The sequence below is a fragment of the Hirundo rustica genome, chromosome 3, assembly GCF_015227805.2.
Source record: "Hirundo rustica isolate bHirRus1 chromosome 3, bHirRus1.pri.v3, whole genome shotgun sequence".
Lineage (NCBI taxonomy): Eukaryota > Metazoa > Chordata > Aves > Passeriformes > Hirundinidae > Hirundo > Hirundo rustica.
In genome coordinates, this window is record NC_053452.1 from 26,360,205 (window position 1) to 26,372,700 (window position 12,496).

Consider the following 12,496-nt stretch of genomic DNA (forward strand, 5'->3'; position numbering starts at 1 on the left):
CGTAGAAAGATCAGAGGACCCGGCAGTCCGGAATCAAGACACCAGGCAGGATCATTAGTGCCTTTTTTTGCCGAACCCTCAGTGTAAATCGGGGCAGCCCCGGCCCCGCCAGGCCCGTGGCTGGTGTCAGGGCCCGCCCGGCAGGGCCTGCCCGGCCCCCCATTGCTGGCAGCAGATGGGCCCGGGGCACAGCCCGGCAGGGCCGCTCCTCTGGGCCCGGGTAAAACCAGCTCCGGCCCACCCCTGGCTGCCATAAGACATTTCCTTTCTCTCTGGCCAAAGGGAAAAGCAAAAGGCTGAACTGCAAGAAATCAGGGTTTTTATATGGTACTTTCCAAAGTCGCAATTGACATTCTCAGTGGTCTAAACAGATGCCAATATCCCAAACTAGCCTTCTGATAGGTCCCTGTCCTTTCAAAAGCAATTCCCAGGTCCTGACCCGGAAAAACATTCCACATTGCTCTACAACAAACGAACGAAACTGTGCCAGTCCATGACAGCAGCATGGTATCTCTGACTTCTTTTAATCATACAGTTCTCTGTTTTCAAAATACTTAGATATTTTTTAAAATATGGTGTCAGGTACTTTAGTTAGATTGATGTCACCTAATAAGCTCTATTGGAATTCAAAACATCACTTTTTCATATATCTTTAATCATTCCCTGAGTACAACACAGATAGGAATCTTTTGTTACGATAAATAAAGGAAATCATTTCCCAGCATGGCCCATTCAGGATTCACCATCCCTTCCATTAATAACTGTAAGTATATTTCTCTGAATTTGTGTTGGGGAAGTTAATGCCCCAAATCAGCATTTTCCACAGGCGCCCCATGGATGGTGCTCAGCCAAAGGCACAGCTGTTTGAGCAGCTCTTTGTGCGGGTTACCAGGGAATGACCACAGAGAGCCTTGTTTGTGTGCTTCTCGGGGGGAAGGGCTTCTGCACATGCACTGAAATGTATTTTCTACTTGTGTTGTACAGTCTCCTTCCAAGTTTTGAATCTCTTGGCACATTTTTATACTTCCTGATGACCTCATCATCATCATATAAAACATGACTTGAAGAAAGAGAAAACAGGTGGGGGCTCGATTTTAGTGCTTCCCATTCTGCCCTCACTGCTCCTTCCCACCAGGCTGCCCTCCTTTTCCTCCTCCCTCCCCACTTCAGCTACCCAACAAAAACTAACAAGTGAAAAACTAACCAAGGAAATGTTTCATAAGAAAAAATTCTATGGCACCCTCTCCCTGACACACACACATACACACAAAAGGCAGCTTTAGTAATAACCACAACCACCCAGTAAATCCGAAAAAAAAGCCAACATAATGAACACACAAAAGTGTAAACTGCTAAACTGTGATAGTCAGTTAGTTCTTGGCAGAACTGTTTTAAAATAAGTAGGGCTGACACTTGATTAGAAATAGACACTTTTTCTCTCTCATTTTTGTTTCTCTTTTTCCCTCTTTTCCCCCTCTTTATTTCTTCTTCTTTTTTTTTCTTTTTTTTTTTCTTTTTTTTTTTTTTTTACGAAAATGAATTATATTTGAAGCTCATTGGAGCATAGATAAATGCGAGCTAACATATTTTTGACTTGATTACATTCTGCAGTGATATATAGAGGCACATAGCTACAGTAAGTGATTCCATGGAGAGAGAGGGGGAGGGAGAGAGGGAGGGAGGGGAAAGCCCTCTGCGAATATGATAAGGGAAGCTGGGATGAATTGTGGTCTCTGTTCTCTGTTATCCAAGGGTGGCTAGCTGCTGCTGCACTAAAGGCCTTTATTCCCTGCCTGTGGGAAAGTGGTGGGCGAAGGCTGCATTCTCAGTTACACTGCACATGCAGATTTTAATTAGCTGGATTAAAAACAAGACCGTATCATGTCCTTTAGCAGTATTCTATCTAGAAACAAAAGATTTTCTTTCCTGGCTTCTGCAAGCAGCACAGTACAGCATTAATAAAAAAAAGGTCATGGCAGTTCAAGATGAAAGGTCACACATGATAGAAACTCTATGTGAGGGGGACATCATGTTTATCTCTGTGATAAAGGAGCTCTGTCCACGCAGGTCAGCATGCTGTGCCTCCGCAATAGGAAAATATAAACATATGGAGTGGATAGATGGTGGAATGGGGAGTTTGGAAAAGTGAGTTCTGTTGTGGAAGTAGAGAAGGGGCGAGGGGGAGGAGAGCAAATTGTTTGAGAGAGAATATAAGCTGAAAAGATCCAGCTTTAAAACAGCTAAAGAGGGTCAAAAAGAGCCTGAGATGAAGCCTGGGGTGATGGCTGCAGAGCACAGTTCACAGCCCGTGCAGGGTGAATGAGCATTGAGCCAGGAGGCTGGGACTACCAGCACAGACCACTGGGCTACATCCTTGCACCCACCTACCAAAGCCCACTTCAGCATGGCCAGAACCAACACCTTTCTTCCACAGAGAACGTGGACTCCTCCCTGGGGCGAGCTTCAAGCCTCTAATTCCAAAGCCTCCCCACACTGAGTGCTTGGGCAGAGACTGGGGGTTTTGTGTTTTGTTTGGACCACCACACTATTATGTTGGGAGGTTGTGTCTTAGGTTTTTGTTGTTTTATTTTCTTTTTCTTTAGTGGGGAGCCAGGCTTTCCCCCAGTGAAAGCCAAAGGAATCTGCATGTACTTCCAAAAGAGAGCAGCTCTCTAACCCACAGCCTCCAAGGCTTTGCCCTGGAATCCACTGAGCTCTTTCAACACCACTGTTATCAGTCAGAGGGAGATGCAAGACCTCCTCAGTTTCTCACAAGATCAGACTGCAAAAATAAACACAATATGGCCTTACGAACCTTAGCTGATGCACTGGTCTTAGTAGGTCTGAGTACATCCGCTGCCATATGCAAGCATCCTTGGGAGAGTGCCTGAAGATTGAAGGGCAAGACAGAAAGTGGAAGGAAAAGGGAGGCAAAATTAGATAAGGTTAAATGTTCCTCCTCTGCTTTACCATACTTCCTGCTTTTCAAAATCCATCTCAGAGAAAAAATACCAAATTCTGAATATATCATCCTGGGCAACAACTTGATTCTTTGCTTCATAACCTTTTCATTAAATAAGCTTTGCACAGCCTGGGCCAAGTATGACTATGCATGTGTATGGCCCTACAACCTCCTTTATGAGACTGATCCATGAATAGGTCAATTATGTAACAGACTTTTTACCCAAAAAGGAACACTGGGTAAAAGCACACAATCAAGTTCTAATAGTTCAGCAAGGTGCTGTACGTCAAATGACCACATGAATTAAGAACACACTCTTCATGTAGCAAACCTGGGGCAAAATATGCATTGCTTTAAATGTTGTTGAAATTGGTACCTGACAGCTTCAGAAATTCAAACATATGCCTGAGGTCCAAGAAAAGTAAGGGCTAGTGCTGGAAGTTAAATAAGGGCTAGTTTCTGGATAAAACAATACCATTTTTTTCATTCTGAGCAGCAATTCAGGATAGTAGTTACCTACCAAACTGATAATGCAATGATTAAGTTGTCCCAGTTCGGCTGCTGCTGCTGAGATCATTGGAAAATCATGGTTTAATTCAATACACGTAGGTAATTTTCTGTAATCTCAGTAATACAGCATGGCCTAATACAATAATTTTGTATGATGAGCTTTTTAAAACTACTCAGCCTTCACTACCATTTATCTTCAGAACAGAGAAAAGGATTCAGGCATGAATTGCCTGATTCTGATTTATATTGCTGCAGGCAGAAGTATAACACAGTACTGTGAAGTACAGTGTTCCATGGGATAATCAGGGTACCACTGCACAGAGTTAGCTCTAGAAACACAGAGCATGAACTCTCCAAACTCCCTCACACTGTAGGAAGAACATATCAGGTTTATCCAAACCCAGCCCCAGAGCTGACTTTGAAAAGATCCTGATATAGCAACATACTCATGTCCTTTCTGCGAGGTTTAAAATAAATTGCCTTGCCAGACATGTGAAATAATTTACCACAGAAATCAAGGGGAGCTTTAAGTTCACATCATTTTAGCATGTTTATGTGACCTCAAGCACCTGGTGTTTTTCTATCTCAATACCTCATTGCCTTTTACCCCTCTAACCAAACAGGCCGCTGGTCACACCAGCTCTTAGCAACTTCCTCAAAGCTATAAGAGATCCTTCATCAGGGAGGAGAGCTGAAGCTGGCTTTTCCAGAAACTCAGCTTGAATTTTTGGTAGCTCAGAACTAACAAGGTTTGTGCAGGCAACAACCCAATTTTATTACTCTATGAGATTTCAAAAATTTTCAGTGCTCATTTGGTAAAAAATAAAATGAGAAAAAAAAATCCAGACGTGAAGGAGGTGAGCAACCTAATCATTGTACTTCTCAGCAGCTTCTGATCACTGAGGCATTTCCTGTTGACTCCTGGCAGAATTACTGAGGTTTCCCTCTGACACTAAATAAACTAAACAAGACCAGCAAGGCATGGGCCCGAAACCATCCGTACTGCTGAACTGGACCCTGGCATGGTTTTGGTGCAAGCCTGCTGATGCTCTTCCAAACAGTGCTAGAGTACAGCTTGGGTATTGACCCAGATTAGGCATCATCTCCAACAGATATTTTGGATGTGGCCACGTGATTTGGAGGGCAAGAGAGTTTAGCTGTGTGGATTCAAGCTCCTCCATTCCAACTGGCCTCCAGGAAATCTCTCTGACTGATTTTGTTTGATAGTTTAGATGTAGTCAATGTGTCCTGGTCTTCCTTTCCTTCCAGTCTTGCAGAAGCCAGCAGTCAGTGGTTCCAAGCATTGGCAGTGTGACACGGCGTTCAGCAGGGTGACAGAAGTGACATGAATTGACCATGCAGCTCTCTGAAATGCAACAGAGTTCATTACATTTTAAAGAAAATTGAGGGAGTGGATCAAAACAGAACCGCTAGAAGTAATAAAGAAACCACAACAGAAAATTATACAAACAATTGAAAAATGAATAGGCCAATTCATTTCAATTAATTTGGAGCTAGTTCTCCACTACTATAAAGCTGTCTGCACAATAAATAAATAAATAGTACTTTTTTATAGATACAAACTGTGATATTATGTAAATTCCAGGTGCACTGTTAACAACAATAAAAATAGAAAGCATTACTCTAAGTATAACACAACCTGATAGATTCTAGATGGAAGAAAACATTTTTAAACAAAGACCTTCTAGTTTAAAGCAATAATCATCAACATGAGGCTTATATATAGTATGTGGCAGCTGTAACAACATTCATATCTCAGTGTGCCTGGTCTTAGGCAGAGCAAGGGAAGTGCTGAAAACAGTAGCATTCCTCATGGATCTGCTCCAGATCCCACAGAAGTCGGAGAGAATCTACACTCTATGCTTGCTTTTACACTTGGGCAGCACAGCTAATGTTGAGCAAACAGACCACAGCTATGTGGCTCTCCCAGCAAGCCAGACACATAAGAAAAAATATCTGCTCCCTCCCTAAAGCCTGGATTTGGGTGAGGGGAAGGAAAAGAAACACAGATGTGGCACTACAGGTAGTTTGTTCTTTCTTTCTGTAGGTAGCAGAGTCTGACTTGCACTGACCCTGACAACTGTAAAAGCTTGGAAGCCCCCCAGGACCCAATGGGTAAATAACCACGGTGGACGTTGGTTTTGGGGGTGAAAAGGGAGTATGGTTTTATTTATTATTATCATTAATATGATGTTACAAAACATTGTTCCTGCTAGAAATTATCATAACAAAATATCAAATCATCAAAATGAACATGAGTCTTGGGCTCAGCTGCCTTACATGTTCTGGAAAGGTCATTAGTTTAAAGTTTCTGCTGCTAGGAACTGAGAAACAATGCCATCTCTCAGGAAACAAATCCTTCTTTTCAATGCTGCCCTGCCCTCCTGATGTTCCTACCACACTTCAGGTAGTGTTAAGTGAAAGAGAAGAGAGGTGATCTCTTCTCCAAAAAACATGGCCATTTCACTGGATAAGAAGACAGGGGCTGGCTCACAAGGAAGATCATTCTACAGCTTCCCAGTGACAGACTAAGGACTGTGAAAAGTGAACTCTGGCAATTTAAGCAGTACCCCAGAGTGACATCAAAAGAACATGTGCTCTTCCTCATCCTCAGCCTACATGAGCTAAAGATCCCAAAGGAGAACTCCAGCAGGCAAGGTTGCATCTGCCTAGCAGAGAAGCAGACTGAAAGTTTATTGTGTTCAGCTTGCTCAGCTTTCCCACTGTATTTTGTCTCAACATGCGTCAAGCTAAGAGCACAGATTCTCATTGCTTGGTCAGATGCATTCACTCAGATGTTTTTTCCTGCCTTCTCTACACTAGGAAGTCAATATAAGATAAGAAGCAGAGCAGGAGACCTCCTATGGTGGTGCACATTAAATGGAAGAAATGGTAGTCCATTGTGTGCAAACTTACAATCACAGTTAGAAGAGATGACAGGAGGTAAACTAATTTCCAAGCCATGCCTAAAATTACTAGTTCTATCTTTTCAGTTGCCGAGCTTCTGTTTTTAAATTTAACAGTGTTTTTTAGATTTAATTTCAGTCTGATGGTGTCTATTCCAACCAAAATCACACACAAATATGGACTTTGTAAATCTCTGACCTGTATTTCTGATCTGAAACCCCAGGATTACCTTGGTAAGTGACAAATCACTGGAGAAAAGAAAAAAAAGAAAAACAAACAAACAAACAAACAAACAAACCTCATAAATTATATAAAATGATATTGCCACAAATGAGAAATCAAAATAATTTTTGCAAAATGTGTTTTCTATGGATCTAGATTTAATAAAGATTTTCTTTACAGCCTCAGAACTGATACTACTGTGGCAAGCACAATGCAAAGACACTTTGCTCCCAAAGATCAGACACCAGCGCTGCTATTGTGTAGCACAGCTTTAAACCTGCACTGAAGCAATGTTGTAAATCAGGACTCATTCCACTGAAGTCAATGGAGCTAAATGACCGTAAAACTGGTGTGAGAGAGAAATCAGGTTGTTAACCTCTAAGGAGAGCTTGCACTTGCCTCACAACCTGTGCTTGTTCAGGCTGTATTTTATTCATTCAGAGCGTAAAATGAGAATTTCAAACTATAGGAAATAAATATTTGATTGTTGCTGAGCTATGCTTGATATAATTTCGTGATACTAAACTTTTAGCGTTAACTTCTCGGCCCATATCCAATGATATTGCCTGAATTTGAATGGAGGTGTCTGATTCTGACCTCAAACAGCAACTTGCACTATCTTCTGACCACAGTCTAATGATATGAAAACCCAAAAGCAACTACAAGCTTCCCTCTTTGACCTAGAAGAGAAACCTGACAAGGTTTCTCCAGAAACAAGAGAAATTACTTACCTCTCAAATAGTGGTAGTAGATTGATTCAGGTTCTTTTTCTTGGAAAAAAATTTGTGTTTTATGTTACACTACTATTGAAAACAGGAAACTGAGGCCAGGAACCAGAACCTCAGAACATCTACCATCCCCTCTACTTTTTGAATACAGGCTTTACTTTCTATTTTATTATTCAGAAGATAATTTTTGCCTAAATTTTCAATGGGCTGAGGTGCATAATATTGACTCTTGGCTGTTGGAAGGGATTTCTCCTTCAGGAGCACCGAGGCATATTCATTGCACTGCAAGTTCAAAACACAGGTATGATATTTTCGTTGTCTAAACTACCCTGCAGAGGACATAAAATCCTCTGAATTCAGGTAACTTGGCCTGTGAATACCTGAGCCATGAGGATAATTTCTCCTTAAAATGGACCTTTAAACTCCATGAGAATGACATCCCCATGCTCACTAGCAGAAAGAGAGCCCACAGCATTTCAAGAGTCCTTTTGAGAGGAAGAATAACAAGGATGTTCAGAGTGAATACCAAGCACATCTCTGACCACTCACCTCAAAAAGACATAGCAGAAGGAGAGCTAAAGCACGCTGCAACAAGGACCATCTGATGTGTAGAAAAGCTTCTCTGCATGGAGAGCTTAGGTGGCAGAGGATTCCTTGGCTTGGAAAAAAAGGTGGTTGATAAGTAGTTGACACAAAATTATTTTAAAAATCAATAAAGTGTACAGGAAAAAATATTTAGCCTTTCTTAGACCATGAAAGTTAGGAGAACTTACTAAGAGGACCAGGACTTGCTAGACTAGGAAGACTAAGAGACACACTGTTTTGTTTTATGCAGACACTCAGTGTTGTAAAGGCCATAACTATAAAATACTCCCCCAAAAATACAGTCAGATATACTCTAAAAACAAGGACCTATGAAGGGATACTGACCATAGAGTTATGGATTCCTTCACTCTTCCTTTCTTTGCATATATTTTGATGATGGGATCATTTCTCTCTGTAGAGATTCCAAAGTTCATTTCATTAGAATTTTTTTTTTTAATTACTTAGTACTCCCCACAGTCCAAGTTATATGCTAAGACAGCAGTTTTACATACATATTCAATGGAAAAATTATTAACTACATATTAAGAAACTGGTGCATCTAGACCTGGATTTCAAGTTCTTAATGTTCAGTGGTATCTGGAACATATTTAATGATTTGTGTTATTAGCTGTATGTTGTGAAGTGGTTTAATACATTTCAGAGAGTATGTGCAAAGATTGTTCAGCATGGAGGTCCTGATTTCTGATTTCCAGCTGCATTGTAATCTTAAGGCAATTACTCACACACTTTAGTTTTCACCCTTGTGTGGATAGTGGAAAATCATGATAAAAGAGGCATCAAAAATTTGAAGAAAAAATCAAATAAATTACACTTGGGGGTTTTTTTTGTTTGTTTGTTTTCTTTTCTTTTTTCTTCAGTCAGAGATCTTAAAGAGCAAAGGCAAGCCCAGAGTTTTTGCAACTCCAGCCCATAAGCCTCTGTCACTGTACAGAGGGGAGAAAGGTGTTGGAGAGGAAAGGGAATAAGCCCTGGCCTGGGTCAAGTAGGTGCATTTCAAGCATTTCACTGAGCTTGCACCATGGCTGCCAGGCTATCCTTGCCCCAAATGTCCTTTCCACCCTGTTTCAGTTTGTGTTTTCTTCAGGTGTTAAGGAGCTTTCTGTTTTATCACAGGGTAAATCTGGGTTTTGGCAGATATATTAAAATTTAAAAAAAAAAAAAAAAAAAAAAAAAAAAAAAAAAAAAAAAAAAATTCATTTCATTTTCTCTGGGAAATGTAAACAGTGTAAACAGCTTGCATACAGCCAGCACTACCAGCTAGTGTAACAGCAGAGAAAGCTCTGGTTGAAATCTGGATTTCACCTCCTGAGTGGCACATACAGATGAAAAAAGTAAAATAATTACTTTGAAAAGGTTCATCCATTTATCTTACTGGCACAAAGACTTGCTTTACTTTATTTTATGGGATCTTAAGCATCTCAATTCCCCTTTTTGACTATGTAAAAAAAAAAAAAAGAAAAAAAAGCTACTATGTAAAAAAAAAAAAAAAAAAGCAGCAAACTCTAAAAGCATTCAGAGAGGGAGCAGTAGCTTTAGCCTTCTGTTTGTGCAATTCCAATAGGTGTATTTAAATGTAAATGCTACCCTTTCACCCTTGAGCCACCTATTCTTGCAGCCAGCAGAAAGAGAGCATTCATGGTATAATGTCTTTATGAGGACAGATCTTATACTTAATTTCTCATGTGAATCCAACTCTTTTATAACACATTTTTGTGAGATTAAAAGAACAATATTAGTCTAGTGGCTCAGCAGCCAGATCACTGCTCTGTCACATGGGAGACGTGGGTTCAAAGGGACGGCAGGCAACTGTGCTGGGAAGTGCTTGATGGAAACAGCAGCCACGGAAAAGATTCAGTCCTCCACTCTCACAGAATTGTTTAACTTCACATTATCTCCTCCCTCGGGCCAGACAGAGCCTCTCTCGCTCCAGCTCCTTACTGGAAACCATCCAGCTGCTGCTCCCTAACACAGAACTATTGGAAGGGTTTGAGACCCCAGCTCTTTAAACCATTTTGGTTAGCCTGCATTTGCACAGTAGGGAGGATTTTCAAGGAGAAAGAACTTTGTGAGTATGCATTTCCAGACTAAGTCCCTTTGCCTGCCCAGTTTCACTCAGTGCCCACGAATGTCGGGTTTATCCGTGCCTGTGGCATGGCTGCACTGCACAGCTCGTGGGCAGAGGCACAATGCACTGCTAAGAGTGACAGCGCAGCTCCAATCCTGATATGTCAGGGCAGAGCCCCACAGAACCTAGGGAGCCCTGTATTAGGAGATTAATTTCTTAAGTGGGGAAAAGCCTCAGTCCATCTTGGCTAAGTCAAAAAAATAAATTATTTAAGCACAGGCCAAGAAAACGGTGTCTTATCTTTTCCTTACTAGATCAAAATAAGGCATAAATTTTTTTCCTAATAATCCTTTTTCCTCAGTCTGGAGAATGGTTACATGTGACAGACATCAGACTTTGGCTTCATGACACCTCCATGCAAGAATAAATACATTTTGGAGCATGGCCCTAAGGCAGCTGCAAGACAGCTGTACTGTGTACCGGTGTATGCCCAGCCCTCCTGATTAGTAGAATTATTATTCTTTTTTTGATGCTTCTCAGAGAACACAGTGATAAGGGGTCTTTGTGCAGAGTGACATTCAAATGCTTAACAATATGATATTTTTCTCCTTGGACCTTACAGCCCAAGTACAAGCCGTGTTATTTTTTTCTTTAGTGGCTCTGTGACGCAAGACAGAGAGGTCTGTGTGTGCCGCAAGCACCAGCACCAATGTCATGCATCCCACTTACTTCCCTCACTTCCCCTTCCCTTGATACAGAGCATATGTTTCATTGTGGCACCAAGCACAGGAAAACTGAGGGGAAATAGCCTATTATTTTAGGAGGTGCAGGACCAAGCACCTGGAACAGTGAAATACTTGGAAAGCACTTCTGTAAATGTTTTAGGCTGTAATATATTAAACAATTAAGAGGTGTTGGTATTTCTCTGCTCAAGGGCATTTAAACAGGGAAGTTCTCTTTAAAAGCACCAGAACAGAATGTGTATGGTCATGCTCTTTAAGACAAAAACTACCTGGGTTTCCCCCCCTTTCAGCAAAATGTCCAAATTTCAGCTGACTTGATCTTTCAGCAGAGGAAATTAAGCCAGATTGTTTTAATGCTGCTTTAGATTGTTAACTCCTGGGGGGAAAAAAAAAAAAAAAAAAAAAAAAAAAAAAAAAAAAAAAAAAAAAAAAAAAAAGGAGGGGTGCGGGGGATTAGGGGTGAGGGGCAGGAAGAAGAAAAAGTCCAAAGAATAGATTTAGTTATCTTGAAAGCTCCATTCAGGTAATTTAGAAAATTGTTTTGCTAATAATCTTAATGCACCCAGGACTGTCAGTACTACAGGTTACTACAGGTTAGTCAGTAAATTGCTGACACCAGCTACAACCAACCCTTAAGAAATCCCGTATCTCTTACGCCTTTGCTTCTATTTTCCTGACAACAATACAAGTCGCTATGAAACACCAAATTAGCATGAAAGAATAAGAACTTAATATTGACGTTTCTTAGCCAAAAACACAGTCAAAATTAAGTGCAGCTAATGAATGCTTAGTTAATTCTTAGAAAGCTCTTCTTCATGCCCTTTATAACACAGTGAAATGCAAGTTCTTTTAGACAGGTACACAGAGACATGTTTACACCCACATACACGCCCCACGCATAGGTAGCCTACATACACAGATACACATTTAGATAATTTCCAAATAGACAAGCTCTAGGAAACTTTACAAGAGAAAGAAGAAAAAAGTTACCTACTGGTCTCTATAACACCAACAAGTCTCTGGAAAAACTTCCGAATTGACTGTTCAATTATTTTCTAAGATTATGTTAGCAATCATTTTCACCAAAATATTTTTCTGACCAAAAAAAAAAACCAAAAAACAGATGACTTGATAGAACCTAAAAATTGTTAACAGAGGAAAATGCCTGCTTCAAGTTTCTGTTAAGAAAACAAATACAGGAATTGGCAACGTCTGTGCAGTTTTAGCTCCGAAGAAATTATGTCAGTCTTTTTGCTTTAATCACTTATCTCAGGGTAGCCCATCTGATTAACAAGAAGGAAAAAAAGTATTAAAACTTAGTGAGTTACTGGAATCTTCTGGAACTGAAAACTATACAGATGGTCTGCAACATATTTGTATAGAGGATGCTCAATTGTTGATGGGTTCCCAACTATTATAGTGGCATGGTAAGGAGGCAGATACTGGGCAGTGAGCACTGAGCAACTGCTGTCACTGAGCCTTCCCCTCTTGGCTGCATCCCCACTTGCCCAGCGAGCAGTTTTGGTCTCCCAGAGCAGAGACAAAGGTTGCTTTGGAGAAGCCGGGAAGCCTAAGAACACCATGTAGATTTAGGACTGGATAGGAGGTATTGTGCAGAGGCCATGCCCATTACTCATCCGCTGGCAACGGGCTCTCTTCCTTTTGTCTGGAAAGACGGTAAACTTTCAATGCCATCTGAAAACAGAAGGCCTTTCACTGAGTGCAAGAACTC

General features: G+C 40.9%; 1 long non-coding RNA gene across 2 annotated transcripts; it reads right to left on the reverse strand.

The window, feature by feature from the left end:
- Positions 1-1,529: 1,529 nt before the first annotated feature.
- Positions 1,530-12,201, reverse strand: LOC120750703 (uncharacterized). 2 transcript variants are annotated; one of them, XR_005700108.1, is made up of 4 exons: positions 11,759-12,201; positions 8,281-8,347; positions 7,900-8,008; positions 1,530-4,838 (listed from the first exon to the last, which is right to left on the reverse strand). It is a non-coding gene; the product is annotated as an uncharacterized LOC120750703 (long non-coding RNA). The 2 variants fall into 2 exon arrangements; XR_005700109.2 differs by having other exon boundaries at positions 1,580-4,838; positions 11,755-12,201.
- Positions 12,202-12,496: the final 295 nt, after the last annotated feature.